Consider the following 20,535-nt stretch of genomic DNA (forward strand, 5'->3'; position numbering starts at 1 on the left):
AAGCTCCTCTATCTACAGTGCAAGAAAAAGTATGTGAACCATTTGGAAATACCTGGATTTCTGAATAAATTGGTCATAAAATTTGATCTGATCTTCATCTAGGTCACAACAAAAGACAAACACAGTCTGCTTAAACTAATAACACACAAACAATTATACATTTTGATGTCTTTATTGAACACAACGTGTAAACATTCACAGTGCAGTGTGGGAAAGGTATGTGAATCTTTGGATTTAATGAATGGTTGACCCTCCTTTGGCAGCAATAACCTCAACCAAATATTTTCTGTAGTTCCGGATCAAACCTGCACAACGGTCAGGAGGAATTTTGGACCATTCTTCTTTACAAAAACAGTTTCAGTTCAGCAGTATTTTTGGGATGTCTGGTGTGAACTGTTCTCTTGAGGTCATGCCACAGTCTCAATAGGGTTGAGGTCAGGACTCTGACTGGGCCACTCCAGAAGGCATATTTTCTTCTGTTGAAGCCATTCTGTTGTTGATTTACTTCTGTGTTTTGGGTCATTGTCCTGTTACATCACCCAACTTCTGTTGAGCTTCAATTGGCGGACAGATAGCCTAACATTCTCCTGCAAAATGTCTTGATAAATGGAATTTTCCGTTGATGATAGCAAGCTGTCCAGGCCTTGAGGCAGTAAAGCAGCCTCAAATCATGATGCTCCCTCCACCATACTTTACAGTTGGGTTTTGATGTTGGTGTGCTGTACCTTTTTTTCTCCACACAAATTGTTGTGTTTTTGTTCCAAACAACTCAACTGCAGTTTCATCTGTCCACAGAATATTTTGCCAGTAGCGCTGTGGAATATCCAGGTACAATTTGCAAACTTCAGACGTTCAGCAATGTTTTTTTTGGGACAGCAGTAGCTTCTTCCGTGTCCGTGGTGTCCTCCTAGGAACACCATTCTTGTTTAGTGTTTTACGTATCGTAGACTCGTCAACAGAGATGTTAGCATGTTCCAGAGATTTCTGTAAGTCTTTAGCTGACACTCTAGGATTCTTCTTAACCTCATTGAGCATTCTGCTCTGTGCTCTGCAGTCATCTTTGCAGGACGGCCACTTGTAGGGAGAGTAGCAACAGTGCTGAACTTTCTCCATTTATAGACAATTTGTCATACCATCGATTGATGCACATCATTCCTTTTAGAGATACTTTTGTAACCCTTTTCAGCTTTATGCAAGTCAACAATTCTTCATCTTAGGTCTTCTGAGATCTCTTTTGTTCGAGGCATGGTTCAAATCAGGCAATGCTTCTTGTGAATAGCAAACTTTGTGAGTGTTTTTTATAGGACAAGGCAGCTCTAACCAACATCTCCAATCTCGCCTCGTTGATTGGACTCCAGGTTAGCTGACTCCTGACTCCATTTAGCTTTTGGAGAAGTCATTAGCCTTGGGGTTCACATACTTTTTCCAACTTACACAGTGAATGTTTAAATAATGTACTCAATATAGACAAGAAAATACAGTAATTTGTGTGTTATTAGCTTGAGCACACTATGTTTGTCTATTGTTGTGACTTAGATGAAGGTCAGATCAAATTTGATGACCAATTTATTTATGCAGCACTCCAGGTAATTCCAAAGGGTTCACATACTTTTTCTTGCCACTGTAAAAGAGGTACTGAGAAAGCACTGGGTTTCACATTGACTTTACCATTAACTCTTTCATGTCACCCTCTCTCAAAGCCTCTGAATTCAAAGCAGAGGGGTTTGGACTCTGTTTAAATGTAACTGTGTCGAAACATCTCATGAGCTCAAAAATGAAAAAGAAACAAACGTATATTGGTGCTTCATTTTCATCTCCTTATGTTGACATTATGTGGGGGTGTTTGCAGAATGATTCTTTAGAGATAGAACAGATTAACAAAGAGTGTATGTCTCCTTGGCTAGCGTTTTACTCCCACTCTATACCATTATCCCAGAGCTGTTACATGTGGGAGTTTGTAGGGTTTCAGCTAATGTTGTATGTAACAGACACGCCTTTGGCCATATGAAAATCAAATTAAAGTAATCCCAGTGAAGGTCATGTCGCATCTCTCTCTCTCCCCCTCTAAGCAAATCGTTCCCCATCAGCAAAAGGCAAAAGCCTGAAGGTTAACGCAAAACATTCACAACAAATAGGGCTGCCCAATTAAAGATGCATTCTCAAACGTTTGTATCATTTCTGCCAGTAGTTTTGAAAGTGGGGCTCATGAGCCAAAACAGCTACCCATTGTTTTGTGTACTACATCATCCATTTCGTGTGATATGTTACAAATCGAATTTGTGCAATATGTCATGAATTTTTTGTGCTTAATATCCCAGAGTGAGTGTTTAATCAAATTCATATAAAAATCGCAGCATTGACATGTGCAATATCGATATGGCATGCATTATTTTGAAACGCCACTCAGCCGTCTGTTTTTATAGTTTCCTCTGTCACTTCTCTCCTCTGGCCAGACACACCAAGCCTTGCCCTCTGTCTCTCAAGCAGCGCAGTTCCTCCTCCTTGCTGTAAGATTCAACAGAATGATGCTGTATTCCACTTTGCTTCTTAATATAAGGGCTGAATTCAATCAGTATCGCCAAAGTTCAGTGTTGTAGCGCGCTTGAAATTTAAAAGGTAATTTTCAATTGAGCCAACATATGCAGTGTTTGCCGTGAATGCAGTCTCTGCTAACACAGGAACATTGCCTTTAAATGTCAATCTGGCTACAAGACGCGGAACGTCGGCGATACGGCTTGAATCCTAGGCCTAGGGCCATGCATGGGCCCTTGGGTGTGCACACAAAATGTATTCACACAAACTTCCTGGGTCCATAAGTGAATACACATGACTGAGATGTTTTACATTCAGATCCAAACCCATTGAAAAATAGTAGCTGTTTTTAATTGAGCAGTAGAGACAAATTTGGCCCAGCACCAAGCTCCTGTCCAGCCACCGCCATCCAGTCAAACATCACACATTCCACAGCCCAGGCCTCTCTACACACTACCATTGCCCACCACATTCCAGAATGCCCACTGCAACACCATTATCTTCATTCAACTCCCTTTTGATTCCATACAACCCATAAATTACACACACACGCACGCACACACACACGCACGCGAACGCACACACACACACACACACACACACACACACACACACACACATACACTTCAACCGTAACAGTGATAATGCATAATCTTCCAACAGGTTGTTTAGAATAGATGACACCCAGGGCACAGCTGTAGTAAAGTCAGAGAACACAGACTGACCCAAGCTGAGGTCATCCCTGGACCCCTCATAACTCTCTGTGATTAGAACTTGAGGCAAAGCAAGATCAGCACTGGACATGTTTTACATGCCTCACTTAGGTTCTGGGTCCGGCACAGTGTAAATAAAAAGAGGAAAATGTCCTCTCTTGTGTGATAAAAAGGTGGTGGCGGCCTGGGAATTAAACTGCTGAAATGGATGCCAAAGAGCCTGATGTAAAGGGACAGGAGAAGAAAGGGAGGTAAAAGGTACAGAGGAAAAGACTATTGAGAACATTGAGAACGCTTTCAACCATTAATTTCGATCTCTCCATTTATACAGACAAGTCCACAAGAGGCGAGAGAGAGAGTCTCCATCGAATTAACTAAAAGGGCAGAAAAAAAGAGAGAAAAGGTGGAGGCGATGCTGAATACCTTCCCGGCTGAAACAGAGTGGTCTATATTTAGCCAGGGCTGTGCTGTTGGGCAAACGCACTAGTTCTCTGTCGCACTATTCCATTTCTTATCTGCTGGCAGCTTTCCAGCACATGCCTCCTTTCCCCTCCCCGATGGGGCTCGAACCCACTTACAGAATTGTGGATAGAGAGCCAGAGAGGATCCCACAAGGCAAGGTCATGCCAGTCTCCACAGCCATTCTCAACCAGAGGAGAGCACTCACCCTGGGCTGCACAGCACAGCTGACCAGGGGTCCCATAGATGGAGAGGATAGAGTGAGGCTATACAAGTCAGTCCAAACCCACTAATGGGGAAACCAAACCCACTCACAGGGAAATTCTGTGTTGGATTGACTTTATTAAAGGGGATATGTGGAGATGTACAGTGTAGAGGTCGACCGATTATGATTTTTCATGGCGATACTGATGCCGATTATTGGAGGATCGATAAAAAGCCGATACAGATTAATCTGCCAATTTTTTACATTTTATTTATTTGTAACAATGACAATTACAACAATACTGAATGAACACTTATTTTAACTTAATTTGTATTTATTTAATTAACTAGGCAAGTCAGTTAAGAACAAATTCTTATTTTCAATGACGGCCTAGGAACAGTGGGTTAACTGCCTGTTCAGGGGCAGAACGACAGATTTGTACCTTGTCAGCTTGGGGGTTTGAACTTGCAACCTTCCAGTTACTAGTCCAACACTCTAACCACTAGGCTACCCTGCCCCCCTATATAATATAATACATCAAAAAAATAAATGTAGCCTCAAATAAATAATGAAACATGTTCAATTTGGTTTAAATAATGCAAAAAAAAAGTGTTGGAGAAGAAATTAAAAGTGCAATATGTGCCATGTAAGAAAGCTAACGTCTAAGTTTCATATGAGAACATATGAAAGCTGGTGGTTCCTTTTAACATGAGTCTTCAATATTCCCAGGTAAGATGTTTTAGGTATTATAGGAATTATAGGACTATTTCTCTCTATACGATTTGTATTTCATAAACCTTTGACTACTGGATGTTCTTAAAGGCACTTTAGTATTGCCAGTGTAACAGTATAGCGTCCATCCCTCTCCTCGCCCCTACCTGGGCTCGAACCAGGAACACATCGACAACAGCCACCCTCGAAGCAGCGTTACCCATCACTCCACAAAAGCCGTGGCCCTTGCAGAGCAAGAGGAACAATCACTCCAAGTCTCAGAGTGAGTGACGTTTGAAACGCTATTAGCGCGCACCCCACTAACTAGCTAGCCATTTCACATCGGTTACACCAGCCTAATCTCGGGAGTTGACAGGCTTGAAGTCATAAACAGCGCAATTAAGCATTGCGAAGAGCTGCTGGCAAATGCACGAAAGTGCTGTTTGAATGAATGCTTACGAGCCTGCTGGTGCCTACCACCGCTCAGTCAGACTGCTCTATCAAATGATAGGCTTAGTTATAACATAATAACACACAGAAATATGAGCCGTAGGTCATTAATATGGTTGAATCCGGAAACTATCATTTCGAAATCAAGACGTTTTATTCTTTCAGTGAAATACAGAACCGTTCCGTATTTTATCTAACGGGTGGCATCCATAAGTCTAAATATTCCTGTTACATTGCACAACCATCAATGTTATGTCTGACTGCCCAAACTGTTGACTGCCCAAACTGTTGCATATACCCTGACTCTGCATGCAATGAACGCAAGAGAAGTTACACAATTTCACCTGGTTAATATTGCCTGCTAACCTGGATTTCTGTTAGCTAAATATGCAGGTTTAAAAATATATACTTGTGTATTGATTTTAAGAAAGGCATTGATGTTTATGGTTAGGTACACGTTGGAGCAACGACAGTTCTTTTTCGCGAATGCGCACCACATCGATTATATGCAACGCATGACACGCTAGATAAACTAGTAATATCATCAACCATAACTAGTGATTATGATTGATTGATTGTTTTTTATAAGATAAGTTTAATGCTAGCTAGCAACTTACTTTGGCTTTTTACTGCATTCGCGTAACAGGCAGGCTCCTCGTGGAGTGCAATGAGAGGCAGGTGGTTAGAGCGTTGGACTAGTTAACTGTAAGGTTGCAAGATTGAATCCCCGAGCTGACAAGGTAAAAATCAGTCGTTCTGCTGCTGAACAAGGCAGTTAACCCACCGTTCCTAGGCCGTCATTGAAAATAAGAATGTGTTCTTAACTGACTTGCCTAGTTAAATAAAGGTGTAAAAAAAAAAAAAATTTTTTTTTTTTAAATAAAAAATCGGCTAAATCGGCGTCCAAAAATACAGATTTCCGATTGTTATGAAAACTTGAAATTGGCCCTAATTAATCAGCCATTCCGATTAATCGGTCGACCTCTAGTACAGTGCATTCGGAAAGTATTCAGACCCCTTGACTTTTTCCACATTTTGTTACATTACAGCCTTATTCTAAAATAGATAAAGTCGTTTTTTCCCTCATCAATCAACACACAATACTGCATAATGACAAAGCAAAAACAAGTTTAGAGATTTTTGCAAATGTATTAAAAAAAAACCTGAAATGTCGCATAAACATAAGTATTTAAACCCTTTCCTCGGTACTTTGTTGAAGCGCCTTTGGCAGCAATTACAGCCCAGTCTTCTTGGGTATGACGCTACAAGCCTGGCAAACCTGATTTGGGGAATTTCTCCCATTCCTCTCTGCAGATCCTCTCAAGCTCTGTCAGATTGGATGGGGAGCGTTGCTGCACAGCTATTTGCAGGTCTCTCCAGGGATGTTCGATTGGGTTCAACTGTTGATCCACTCCTCTTCCATGGCCATGCGAGTGTTGCTGGATATTGGCGGGAAATGGAACACGCTGTCATACATGTTGATCTAGAGCATCCAAAACATGCTCAATGGGTGACATGTCTGGTGAGTATGCAGACATTTTCAGCCTGGATTATGGTAGAGAATTTCACATAAAATTATCTGGCGACAGCTCTAGTGGACAATCGTGCAGTCAGCAAGCCAATGGCACGTTAACCTCAAAACTTGAGACATCAGTGCCATTGTGTTGTGTGACAAAACTGCACATTTTAGAGTGGCCTTTTTTGTCCCCAGCACAAGGTGCACCTGTGTAATGATTATGTTGTTTAATCAGCTTCTTGAAATGCCACATCTGTAAGGTGGATGGATTATCTTGGCAAAGGAGAACTGCTCACTAACAGGGATGTAAACAAATTTGTGCACAACATTTGAGAGAAATAAGCTTTTTATGTGTATGGAAAATGTCTGGGATCTTTTATTTCAGCTCATGAAACATGGGACCAACAATGTTGTTGATCCATCCTCAGTTTCCTCCTAACACAGCCATTCAACTCTGTAACTGTTTTAAAGTCACCATTGGCTTCATGGCGAAATCCCTGAGCGGTTTCCTTCCTCTCTGGCAACTGAGTTAGGAAGGATGCATGTATCTTTGTAGTGACTGGGCGTATTGATACACCATCCAAAGTGTATTTAATAACTTCACCATGCTCAAAGGGATATTCAATGTCTGCTTTTTTTGTACCCACCTACCAAAGGTGCCCTTCTATACAAGGCATTGGAAACCCTCCCTGGTCTTTGTGGTTGAATATGTGTTTGAAATTCACTGCTCGACTGAGGGACCAGATATTTGAATGTGTGGGGTACAGAGATGGGGTAGTCATTCAAAAATCATGTTAAATACAATGTATGACGTATAATGTGACTTGTTAAGCAAATGTTTACTCATGAACTTGTTTAGCCTTGCCATAACAAAGGGGTTGAATACTTATTGACTCAAGTCATTTCAGCTTTTCATTTTTTATTTATTTGTAAAATATATTTTTAAAAACATTTCAACTTTGACACTTTGACATTATGGGGTATTGTGTGTAGGTCAGTGACAAATATCTAAATGTAATTTCTAATTAAATTCCGGCACAACACAACAAAACACAACAAAATATGGAAAAAGTCAAGGGGTGTGAATACTTTCTGAAGGCACTATAGATAGTAGGTTACACTGCATAATGAAACTATCCCTAGTAAGATAGTGTTTTATTTGGCAATAATAAACTGGTTTTATGCACAACAACTTTCTATCCAAGCTGGGAGAGTGTGCAAGGACGACTTATGTAATGCAGGTTTAGGTAGGCTATACAGGACAGTTGTATATACATTTTTTAAATCTATTAGTTGCTGATTAGTATGCTAATCAGTACTAATTAGTATGCTAATTAGTATGCTTTTGTATGCTTTTTTGTTTTAAAAAATACATTTCACAATCTGCAATGTTTGAATTTCCAGGTTAAATTATGAACAAGTAATTACATTATTGCCACCAGACAGCAGTCTAAAACGCAGCCTTGCGGTACTATAGCTTTGTGAAATGTTAGGCTTAACATGAGAAAATAATCACCCAATAGGCCTACCAATAAACAAAGCTATAGGGTACACGCCCTGGCACCACAGAAAGCCCATCATCGATTTGATCGGCAGTGCATAGACATGTTGCAATTTCAGCACCATGGACAGTGATCAGTAGTCCATACTTTGAGTGGCTGTCGGGCTGATGCATTCAATTTTATTAAATATTTTTGGCAGGGGTTCCGAAGTCCAAAGAAACTGCATTACCCAGTGTCTGCACTAAATACTGTTGCAACACATACTGTTCTGGTTCATATGTAGAAAACAAGAGAAGATGGAGGCAAAGACAGATAGAGATAAATGGAGAGATACACTCTTTGATCATTCTAATCACAGTCATACTCATACTAGAGCACAGCGAACCATAAACTATCACCAAGGGTTCACAAGTAGGCCAACGGCCTATGAAGCTAGCCGTCCTAACAACTGAGCCGAGACCTATTGACGTATATCATATGCGCATTACTGTTTCCTATTGGATGGCTTAATGGAGCAGTATCCCATACTCTAAATGGGTATAACGGGTTTGTGAAATGGTGTGGTAAATATTAATATTCAATAGCAAGAGGCCCGCTTACTCCCAATAGTGATGCTGCAGCAGAGCAATGATTTACGACCGAACTGCATCACGACAGTCAGTGCAACTCGGGCGAGCAAAGCCCATGGATGTCTCATAATCACAAGGCGTTCGTAACCAATTAAAAGGCCCCGAAGCCCACTTCGCTCAATATAGATACAACCTAGTTTGGCACCAAACTGTGAAGATGTGAGGCAAATGGGGGATTTTGCCACCAAATGGTCGTTTTAGCAGTTCGGGTGTGATTTAAAATGAGCCAATGACATGAAGTCGCTGAATGTTTTTAACTCGACAACATCAAAGGGTAGCCTCGAGCCACATGTAGCGGAGAGCACTGATTAAGACCTGGCATTATGTCTACAGTGATGGATACCTATCGCCTATAATATCTTATACATAAGGGTTTCAAGTTATCAAGATATAATTACATCTGGGCGCCAATTCAATATCATTACGCACAGTTACTATAATACATTCTATGATTTTGCTTTGAATGTCACAATTTCAGTTTGGTTTAAAATAAGCGTTGCAATCTGTCTACATACAGGGCGACTACGCCTGCGTCTCTTCAAAATGCAGTAGGCTTCTGTGTGTATACCGTTATCTATACACTCTTAACCCTCCATATTAACATGGCGCACTTCTGTGACTGCGAAGTGGCTAACTGATTCATAGAAGCTCTGAATGGCCTTTTCAAAAACACTATGCTGCACAAATACAATAGAAATCTGATAAAGCGTTCCAAGCAAAAACAACGTCTACGGGGTAAATAGAAGAACAGGAACCAACTTCAACGTATGATTGCATCCCTAGCAACGTTGATATTTTAAAAAATCTGTCCCCTTTCCATATTTTTGCAACTGATGCTAGATACAATGAAACAATTCTTCGCACCCTAATCTGCGCATAGTTTAGATTAACGAGAAGAGCACCAACCCAATAGCCTATCTCAATAAAATAATCAAACTTACCAATCAACAAATTCGCAATGAACTTCACCGCGGAGAAGGCTGCAAACAGCACGAAGCCAGAGACTGGACGACCAAAACGTAGAATCCTGATGGAAGAATCCTCTCCACCTCCTTTGCTGCAACAGCACTGCCAACTGCAGCACAATCTCAACAAGGGGCGGAGATTTCGCCCGCAAGGTCTCATTCACACACCAAGTGGGTTCTACGCAGCGCTACTTCGTCAACATCTCTCCACAGGCGTGATTTGGGGTATTTAATTGACCTGTTTGAAAATAAAAGTTGGATTTATTGCGGTCTATATCGCTATGCTGCCACTGAAATTCAACCCTGCCCTTATGTTCGAAGGCTATATGCCACACGAGTTATGCTCCGGGTCAATTTCAGTGGTGGATGAAATAGAAAATGGTCATATTTGAGTAAAAGTAATGATACTGTAACTTAAATTAAAATGACTCAATTAAAAGTCACCCAGTAAAATACTACTTGAGTAAAAGTATGTACTTATGTATCAAAAGTCAATGTAATTACTAAAATATACTTAACTATCAAAAGTAAAAGTATAAATCATTTCACACTTATATTAAGCAAACCAAACGGCACCATTGTTTGCTTTGTAATCTACAGATAGCCAGGGGCACACTCCAACACTCAGACATAATTTACAAAATAAGCATTTAGTGATTCTGCCAGATCAGAGGCAGTATGGATGACCAGGGATGTTCTCTTGATAAGTGCATGAATTGGACCATTTTCCTGTCCTGCTAAGCATTCAAAACGTAACCAGTACTTTTGGCTGTCAGGGAAATTGTATGGAGTAAAAAGTACACTCAGAAAAAAGGGTGCTATCTAGAACCTAGAAGGTTTCTTCAGCTGTCCCCTTAGGAGAACCATTTGAATAACCCTTTTAGGTTCTACGTAGAGCCCTTTCTACAGAGGGATCTACATGGAACCAAAAAGGGTTCTGCCTGGAACCAAAAAGGGTATGCCTATGGGGACAGCCGAAGAACCTGTTTGGAACCCTTTTTTATAAGAGTGTAGTGAAGTAAAAGTAAAAGTTGTCAAAAATATAAATAGTCAAGTACAGATACCCCCCAAAACGACTTAAGTAGTACTTTAAAGTATTGACCACTGGTCAATTTGACCCATATAGGAAGTACAGTAAGTACACCAAGATCATAAATATATGGTTTTAACCTCCCAAAATGCATTTTCCAGTAGCTGGGAATCACAGGAAGATGCTGGGGGAAGGGCAGCCCATAATAATGGCTGGAAGGGAGTAAATGGAATGGCATCAAACACATGGAAACCAAACATATTCCAGCCATTACTATGAGCCCGTCCTCCCCAATTATGTGCCACCAACCTCCTGTGCCGGGAATGACCTCTTTCATATGCCTTTTCCCCCTTCGTTTTTAGACCCAACTGTTCAAAATGTTGATCAAAATGTTTGATTACCAAAGTCGTAAATCAATCAAAGGATGACATTTAATGAGTTTAGCCAAACTGAACAGATCAGATCTGTCCCTCGGCCTCTGAACATCCCAAGGATAACATACTTATATCCTTGTGATCATCGTGGTGAGACCTTTACTGCACAGAAAACCATTAGTCTCTAGCACTAAGGTCAAGGTCAAAGGACAAATTGCATGTCAAATACAAGTCAACTACAGGTCAAGTACAGAGTAGTGTTTTTTTGTTTGTTGTTTTGTCGTTTTACAAGGTTATTACCCATACCTAGGGGACTAGATGAAGGGTCACGGTGGATTTGTTTTTGTTAAATAGTATTTTAGTGATTAAAAACTCAGTTGCGGGTGAAATTGACATGTTTAAAGGGAAGGGTTAATTAAATGTATCATGTTACATACATTTACACCAGCTGAGAATTATTCAACTAAATTAAATCAGGACTGGTAAAAGCTCAAGCCAAAGAAAATTGTGTGAGTACTAAAGAATCACCAGAGTGGACTCATGGAACCTAAAGGGGCCTACATATTGGAAATACTTTGTGGAAATTCTTCAAAGATTCCGTGGTTTAATGATAAATTCAGATGTAGAGGATGTTTTAAAGACAGGTTTTAAAAACGGCGTCTTATAGAAAACCCCAAAAGAAAATACAGGCAGCCCAGAAGAAAGATTTCCAAAAAACAAATCCAATTATGTCTCTAGGAATTAGCTTTCTTGTTTATTCTCCATCAAAATAGAGAGACATTCAAAAATATTAGAGAATGTTTAGCCATCATTTTAACGCATTAAATGGTTATAGAGAGAACACTGAAATCCTAAACATGTGAATGAGGTACAGGTACTGTAAAGTAATGGACTGTGTCACAGAATCTGTTTAAGGAAATGAAACACTAGCCATTTCAATAATGTCTCCGTATCTTGCATTACTCTTCTCATATGTGTAAACTGTACTATATACTATTCTACGGTATCTTAGTCACTTTAATTGTGTGTAAATATTGCATCACCCATCTCATATGTATATATCGTACTCTATACTATGCCACTGTATCTTAGTCCAATACAGCCCTGACATATATGTATATATATATTCTTAATCCATTCCTTAATTAGATGTACATGTATTTTGGGTATATGTTGTGAAACTGTTAGATATTACTTGTTAGATAATACTGCACTATTGGAGCTAGAAGCACAAGCATTTCGCTACACCCGCAATAACATCTGCTAAACACGTGAATGTGACCAATAAATCTGATTTGGATTAGATTATTTTTGATTTGATGACAGAAAACACTGTACGTGAAGCAACTCGGACACGGTCACAAGAAGCTTTCAAGATTCCCACCATATGTGTTTTGTATATCACAAATACTGTATATAGAAAACTGTTAAAAAAATAGTCATACAAAAGTATAACAACTTTTGAGTCCACTAGAGGAGTACAGTGTGTGTAGCCCAGCTGCTGCAGAGTCAGTGGTACTGTGACACGCAGGGCCATGGGCCTGTTGTCAGCTGGAGGTATTACAGCAGGAGAGTTGTATGTCTGTTAATGCTCCGTATGGGGTATAGCTCTGGACAGAGGTTCAGAACCATCTGTTTGAACACCCCATTTTCTCATTTTCTGGCTCACCATTTTCTCACATCTCTGGTTCTGATGAGCATCCACTGCTTCCAACATCTGGAGTTTAGAAAGTGAGACAAGCTTGGGTCAGGACATCCCGTTTCCTCACATGGGGCATGTGCATGCATGTGCACGCTGAAGGGTCTGAGTGGACAGGGTCCAACCTCTTTACATGGAGTGAATTGTATGTGGTCTGTTAACATCCTTTCCCTTCTCTGCAGTAACTTATTCAGACATTGTCATGCTCATTATGTATGTAAAGTATTCTCACATAATTTACAGTAGGCCTACTATGCTTTCAATAAATACAGAAGGAAAGGTAACATCTGTAACTCATCTCTGTGCTAGATCGAAGTATGGTTGTCATGACAATGTGTTTCCCAGGAAAAGCCATCTTGGCTGCAGTCCTGGAACTGTCCAGCAGGCAGAAATTCATCCCTCCTGCTGTGGAGTCAGTGACAGCAACACTCAGACAGACATTGTTGCTCTGTGGTGGATGTTGCGCTCACTGTGGAAGTATGAGTAATCCCAGTCCTATGGCCTCACAGCTGGATCACAAAACAATGCAGTAATTGCTACCAGACAAGTCCATGCTTAAGTCCATTTGAGGACCACGGATTTGTTGTTGTTACTATACCTTACCACTTGGTTAATACAATTAGGATAATGAACATATTTAGAAATTAGTCTCCTTGAGTTTTACATTTTTTGACACTTTTTTTATACAGTGCATTCGGAAAGTATTCAGACCCCTTGACTTTTTCCACATTTTGTTACGTTACAGCCTTATTCTAAAATGTATTAACGTCTTTTCCCCTCATCAATCTACACACAATACCCCATAATGACTGAAATATCACATTTACATAAGTATTCAGACTCTTTACTCAGTACGTTGTTGAAGCACCTTTGGCAGCGATTACAGCCTCGAATCTTCTTGGGTAAGACGCTAAAAGCTTGGCACACCTGTATTTGGGGAGTTTCTCCCATTCTTGCCTGCAGATCCTCTCAAGCTCTTCGGGTTGGATGGGGAGCGTTGCTGCACCGCTATTTTCAGGTCTCTCCAGAGATGTTAGATCGGGTTCAAGTCCGGGGTCTGGCTGGGCCACTCAAGGTCATTCAGAGACTTGTCCTGAAGCCACTCATGCGTTGTCTTAGCTGTGTGCTTAGGGTCATTGTCCTGCTCGAAGGTGAACCTTCGTCCCAGGTTTTCATCAAGGATCTCTCTGTACTTTTCTCCATTCATCTTTCTCTCGATCCTGACTAGTCTCCCAATCCCTGCTTCCACCACCATGCTTCACCGTAGGGATGGTGCCAGGTTTCCTCCAGATGTGACACTTGGCATTCAGGCCAAAGAGTTCAATCTAGGTTTCATCAAACCAGAGAAGCTTGTTTCTCATGGTCTGAGAGTCCTTTAGGTGCCTTTTGGCAAACTCCAAGTGGGCGGTCATGTGCCTTTTACTGAGGAGTGGCTTCCGTCTGGCCACTCTACCATAAAGGCCTGTTTGGTGAAGTGCTGCAGAGATGGTTGCCCTTCTGGAAGGTTCTCCCATCTCCACAGAGGAACTCTGGAGCTCTGTCAGAGTAACCATCGGTTTCTTGGTCTCTTCCATGACCAAGGCCCTTCTCCCCCGATTGCTCTGTCTGGTCTGGCGGCCAGCTCTAGGAAAAGTCTTGGTGGTTCCAAACTTCTTCCATTTAAGAATGATGGAGGCCACTGTGTTCTTTCCCAGATCTGTGCCCCGACACAATCCTGTCTCGGAGCTCTACGGACAGTTACTTTGACCTCATGGCTCTGACATGCACTGTCAATTGTGGGACCTTATATAGACAGGTGTGTGCCTTTCAAAATCATGTCCAATCAGTTGAATTTACCACAGGTGGACTCCAATGAAGTTGTAGAAACATCGCAAGGATGATCAATGGAAACAGGATGCACTTGAGCTCAATTTTGAGTCTCATAGCAAAGGGTCTGAATACTTATGTCAATAAGGTATTTCAGTTCTAAATGTTTACATTTGCACCAACAAAAAGTTTTTGCTTTGTCATTATGTGGTATTGTGTGTAGATTGATGAGGAAAATATTTTAGGATAAGGCTGTAACGTAACAAAATGTGGAAAAAGTCAAGGGGTCTGAATACTTTCCGAATGCACTGTAGATAGATATCGTATTTGAAGAGACTACCACTGTTCCTCTTACAGTATGTAGTTGGAACCATGTCAACTTACTTCTCAAGATAACTTTTCTGGATGACCTTGAGGGGGTCCTATAATTCTCTCTGGCTGAATTGGATCTGGTCAGCTTAAGGAGACAGCAGCGTTCATGATGACATAGAGCATTTCCATTCAGACACCAGACACCATAGTGAATAGGCACTGCCATGTTTGTTATGAAACGAGAGACTGTGAGAAGGCCAGAGGTCCGTTTTCTGTCCAACAGCAAATAGGAGTGAATAGAAATTAAACATCACCCATGTCAAAGCAATCGATCAAACCAACCTAACACAGGGCTGGTTATGCCTTTCTCTAGTCTGAACCACATTACAAGAAAATTACTTTCCCTTAGGTCAGACTTGAGAGAGAACAAAGGACTACTCCATTTTCCACATAGTTTACAGCACAGAAAATGTTCAGTAATTGCTCCCAGCTTTGTTTTTGCACAATAGACTTAGATGAAGCAAAATACTGTATATTCAAATGATAGCTCAAGCAAGGTGACAATATATATTCTCAGCTTTACTAATACCGCCCCCACAATGAAATCACTGTGAACTGTTGATACAAGAAAGTTGGCCTTAGCCGGGAACTTTTGTAAGTTGCCTAGCAACCGTTTCCTCTCAGCACACTCTTAACGACAGGTGAAGTGATGTGTTGACGATGTCCGCCCCCGATGTATGGTAATATAGAGAGAAAGGTAAAAACATAGATGGTATGGATGGATAATAAATTGTGTCATTTAGAGCTTACTGTGGAGGCACTGAGAATGTTTGGTCACTGGTAATGAGGGACCCATAGAGAGGGAGAAAAGACTGTGTTTTTGTGGTCATGTTGAGCTTCTGTCAGCCAAAGCAGTGAAATAATGGGATTTGGTTGGGAAGTCTGGCATAAATCAGACTCGTTCCATAAGCAATGAATCAGAGCAGTGTACAAACAGTACAGAGTGAGGGGGAACTTTCTCAATGTTTTGACACCACTAAGTGATGCCCTGCTTTCACGTGCTTTGTCCCTTCCTGTCCTCCCTGTTCACCCACGACTGCGTGGCCAAGCACGACTCCAACACCATCATTAAGTTTTCTGATGACAAAACGGTGGTAGGCCTGATCATCGACAACGATGAGACAGCCTATTGGGAGGAGGTCAGAGACCTGGTCGTGTGGTGCCAGGATAGCAACCTCTCCCTCAACGTGAGCAAGACAAAGGAGCTGATCGTTGACTACAGGAAAAGGAGGGCCGAACACGCCCCCATTCACAACGACAGGGCAGTAGTGGAGCTGGTCGAGAGCTTCAAGTTCCTTGGTGTCCACATTACTAATGAATTAACCTGGTCCACACACACCAACACAGTCATGAAGAGGGCACGACAACGCCTATTCACCCTCAGGAGACTGAAAAGATTTGGCATGGGTCCCCAGGACCTCAACAAGTTTTACAGCTGCCCCATCGACAGCATGGTTGCATCACCGCCTGGTATGGCAACTACAGAGGGTAGCAGGACCTCTATACTAGGCGGTGTCAGAGGAAGGCTCAAAGACTACAGCCACCCAAGTCATAGACTGTTCTCTCTGCTACCACACGGCAAGCGGTATCAGAGCGCCAAGTCTAGGTCCAAAAGGCTCCTTAACAGGTTCTACACACAAGCCATAAGACTGCTGAACAATTAAACAAATAGCTACCCGGACTATTTGCAGTGACGCCCCTGCTGACACTGCTGCTACTCTGTTTATTATCTATGCATAGTCACTTTACCCCTACCTACTTGTACATATAACCTCAATTACCTCGCCTAACCTGTAACCCTGCATATTGACTCGGTACCGGTTCTCCCTGGATATAGCCTCATTATTGTTATTTAACTTTAGTTTAATGAGTAAATATTTTCTTCGCCCATATTTTCTTAAAACTGCATTGTTGGTTAAAGGCTGGTAAGTAAGCATTTCACGGTAAGGTCTGCACCTGTTGTATACGACACGTGACAAATAGCATTTGCTTTGATTTGATTTCTTCTACCACTTAAAAAGATATAGCACAGTTTTCCAATTAAGTCTGCATTGCCATTGAGTTTACCCACACAACAATATGACCAATATCATTCTTTGTGAGATATTCATCAGATCCTATCTCCTTTATTATGTAGCAGCTGATTGCGAAGCCCTTTTGTATGGAGTGCTAGGAGATAGAGAGACAGGATGGAAAAGGCCTCAGCACTTCTAGTTTCTCTGAAACCCTTCCACATGGTTTGGTTACCATGGCCACTGGTGCGAGTTGGCTCTGTTGGTTGCCGTGGAAGTGGCCTGTGTGTGAAGTGGAGGAGGAGAAAGAAGAGGAAGAGAGAAGAGAAGAGCAGAGAGAAGAGGTCGAGGGGGCAGATATTCTACGCCTGATTTCAGACGTGGCGCAGCGCTGAGTGAAGAGAGTGGGTGGTCTGGGTGCACGGTGTTGCTCCACTCTGATCTCTCCTCTCCTCTTTTCTCTCTCTGCCTCCATCCGCCTGCGCTTGGCTTCAAGCCAGTGGGCATTTGATGGCATGACCATGGAATATCACTGCATTACTCCAAAATAGAGACAAGAAGATTGTCGATACATTTACTTACAATATAATTAAAATATTTGGCTGAATATAACATAATTACTGGTTCTATGTTGGAGCTGGTTCTATGTTGATGCATTCAGATGGGGGGCTTTCAGTGAGGACCTTTGACAGAATGACTGGTAATGAAATACTGGCCCTCAAGCAGCATGGCTTTGTGTCAGTGATGGCACAGACTGTGGGAGACTAATAAGCGTGAAAGCCAAACACTGAACAATGCACACAGTCAGACACGACGGAACTACAGAGGGTTTCTCGATGGTGAGGGGATATAGGGCTGTTACTATTAACATATGCAACAAGTTGATCTCCTACCTGATGGGCTAAAGACTGTCCCCTTGTTCCTTGTATAGCTCTTCTTATATAATAGTGTTTTGTCACATTTTATAGTATGTGAGTAGGAGGATGTGTGGGCTTTTTTGTTGTTGTACGTACTGTATGTGAGAGCGGGTATGTTCACAGTCCTATTTAGTGTGTATTTAGTGTGTGTGTGTGTGTGTGTGTGTGTGTGTGTGTGTGTGTGTGGATGGGAAGTGTGTACTCCTACACTGTAGCTACGACACAAGCAGCAATGTGCCCTTTTCTCCCCATTAGTGATGGATAGCTTTTTCCAGAGAGGAGAGTTGCCCCTGTACTGTTTCCATGTAGGAGCACCACTGGTGGCTATTAACGTACAGTTACAATACACAGCCTGTGATTCAATGCCACACCGCTGACTCGTTGTCATGGAAACGCCAGGACTGGGATAAATACCACACCACACAGACAAAGGCTGAAGACTGCGTTGAATGGGGGATTGTATAGGTTATGTAACTGTAGCGGATTGGGGCCTAAATGAGTGGTTCTCTAGTGGTGCATGTCCTATTCACATGGGACATAAATCCACTGCTTTTGGCCACCTCCAATCAGAGGGCCTCCTCCTTTGTCCTTGCAGAGGCTCCAGTGAGAAAGGTCCTGGGAATGGGTGGCATGGCAACACACTCCGCATCGCACCCAGCCTACTCACACTGGGAGAGAGAGGGTACTGAGAACATCATGAAGGTGGTGTGTTTTGGACTGGACACAGTTAGGAATGATTTACTGAGCATTGCAATATATCAGGGACAAACACTGTACTGTAGAAAACAATGGACAGACAGCTCTTTAGACTGAGGAATTATACACTGAGTGTACAAAACAATAGGAACACCTTCCTAATATTGAGTTGGAACGCCTTTTGTCATCAGAACAGCCTGAAATCATCGGGGTGTCGAAAACGTTCCACAGGGATGCTGGCCCATGTTGACTCCAACGCTTCCCACAGTTGTGTCAAGTTGGCTGCATGTCCTTTGGGTGGTGAAGCATTCTTGATACACACATGAAACTGTTGAGCGTGAAAAACCCAGCAGCGGTGCAGTTCTTGACACAAACCGGTGGACCTGTTCTAGCACCTAGAGCCATACCCCATTGAAAGGCACTTAAATATTTTGTCTTGCCCAATCACCCTCTGAATGGCACACATACACCATTCATGTCTGAATGGTCTCAAGGCTTAAACATATTACTTAACCTGTCTCCTCCCCTTCATCTACACTGATTGAAGTGGATTTAATAAGTGACATCAATAAGGGATCATAGCTTTCACCTGGATTCATCTGGTCAGTCTATGTCATGGAAAGCATAATGTTTTGTACACTCAGTGTTATGAGTGGGTGGAGAGCATCTTGTGACCGAACATTGAAGCATAAGTGAGACTTGTGTGGGTGTGATGTGTGTGCACTGGTGGGGTTATCATACTGCTGTATCAAGAAGTTACCTTGGTCAGTCTCTCCATTCCACCCTGTTGTTAAGTGGCCATTACACCCCCGTTCCCAAGTGTAGTAATGGACTTGAGGACATGGGACTGCTTAGGCTACCTGGTCACTTTAAGTGTGCCACTGATCTTCACTATATGAGATCCTGTCTGAAGGGTGGGGGTGGGGCGTAGTGGAGACTAAAGGCTTTTATCCATTCATCTGAGACCAGGAAAAAACCTTCACATGAGGCTTCAAAGGGCACTTAAACAATTAGTCATTGACCAAGAAGCCCCCACTTTCTAAACCTGTCTGTCTATGACATTAAACAGCACTGCCCATATATCATAATTAGATAAAGCACTGCCTATATATCATAATTAGATAAAGCACTGCCCATATATCATAATTAGATAAAGCACTGCCTATATATCATAATTAGATAAAGCACTGCCCATATATCATAATTAGATAAAGCACTGCCCATATATCATAATTAGATAAAGCACTGCCCATATATCATAATTAGATAAAGCACTGCCTATATATCATAATTAGATAAAGCACTGCCCATATATCATAATTAGATAAAGCTAAATCTATAACAAGCATCATTATCCCTGGAGGGGTCCTGATAGGTTAATATGAATGCTGTAAGGACAGTAGCCTCCTGCTGTGAAGAGAGACTCAGGTACAGTATGCTTCTCTCTCTCTGAGACTGTATTCCCATGCAGAGCAGTAGGAGACTAGGCTCAATATTGGATCATAAGCCCTTGGGTTAAATCAAGTTTCTCTGTCAGATAAGAGGATTTTGCCCTGCTCCTGCTCACATGGGGGATTTACCACCACACTGCATGCTGGGTAAAAGGAGACCAGAATGGATGTTGTTACTCAGGTAGACTTGACTGGGTGATGACGAGATGGTGTTGGCACAAGGCAAGGTAGAGAGGGGTCAGGGCAGGGGCAGCTGGGAGTCAACAACATAGTGTCGAGAGACAGAGAGCGAGATGATTTGTGCGAGAGAAAGAAAGTGCAAGCGCCATGGAGATAAACACACACATAGGCCTACGTGTCTAATGAACCGAAAATCATGCAGATGCATGCACGCGCACTCACACAAACATACACACACACACAAGCATACACACCAATTGAGGTTGCTGAGGGGAGGATGGCTCATAATAATGGCTGGAATGGAGTGGTATCAAAC

The 20,535-nt window shown here is 41.9% G+C and overlaps 1 protein-coding gene across 1 annotated transcript in view; it reads right to left on the bottom strand.

The window, feature by feature from the left end:
• Positions 1–9,834, bottom strand: part of LOC139381926 (spectrin beta chain, non-erythrocytic 1) — a 122,543-nt gene extending 112,709 nt beyond the window's left edge. Inside the window, exon 1 of the mRNA XM_071125788.1 lies at positions 9,659–9,834. The gene's annotated coding sequence lies outside the window, so the exon portion shown is untranslated. The remainder of the gene's footprint in view (positions 1–9,658) is intronic.
• Positions 9,835–20,535: the final 10,701 nt, after the last annotated feature.

The sequence above is a fragment of the Oncorhynchus clarkii genome, chromosome 23 (assembly GCF_045791955.1).
Source record: "Oncorhynchus clarkii lewisi isolate Uvic-CL-2024 chromosome 23, UVic_Ocla_1.0, whole genome shotgun sequence".
Taxonomy (NCBI): domain Eukaryota; kingdom Metazoa; phylum Chordata; class Actinopteri; order Salmoniformes; family Salmonidae; genus Oncorhynchus; species Oncorhynchus clarkii.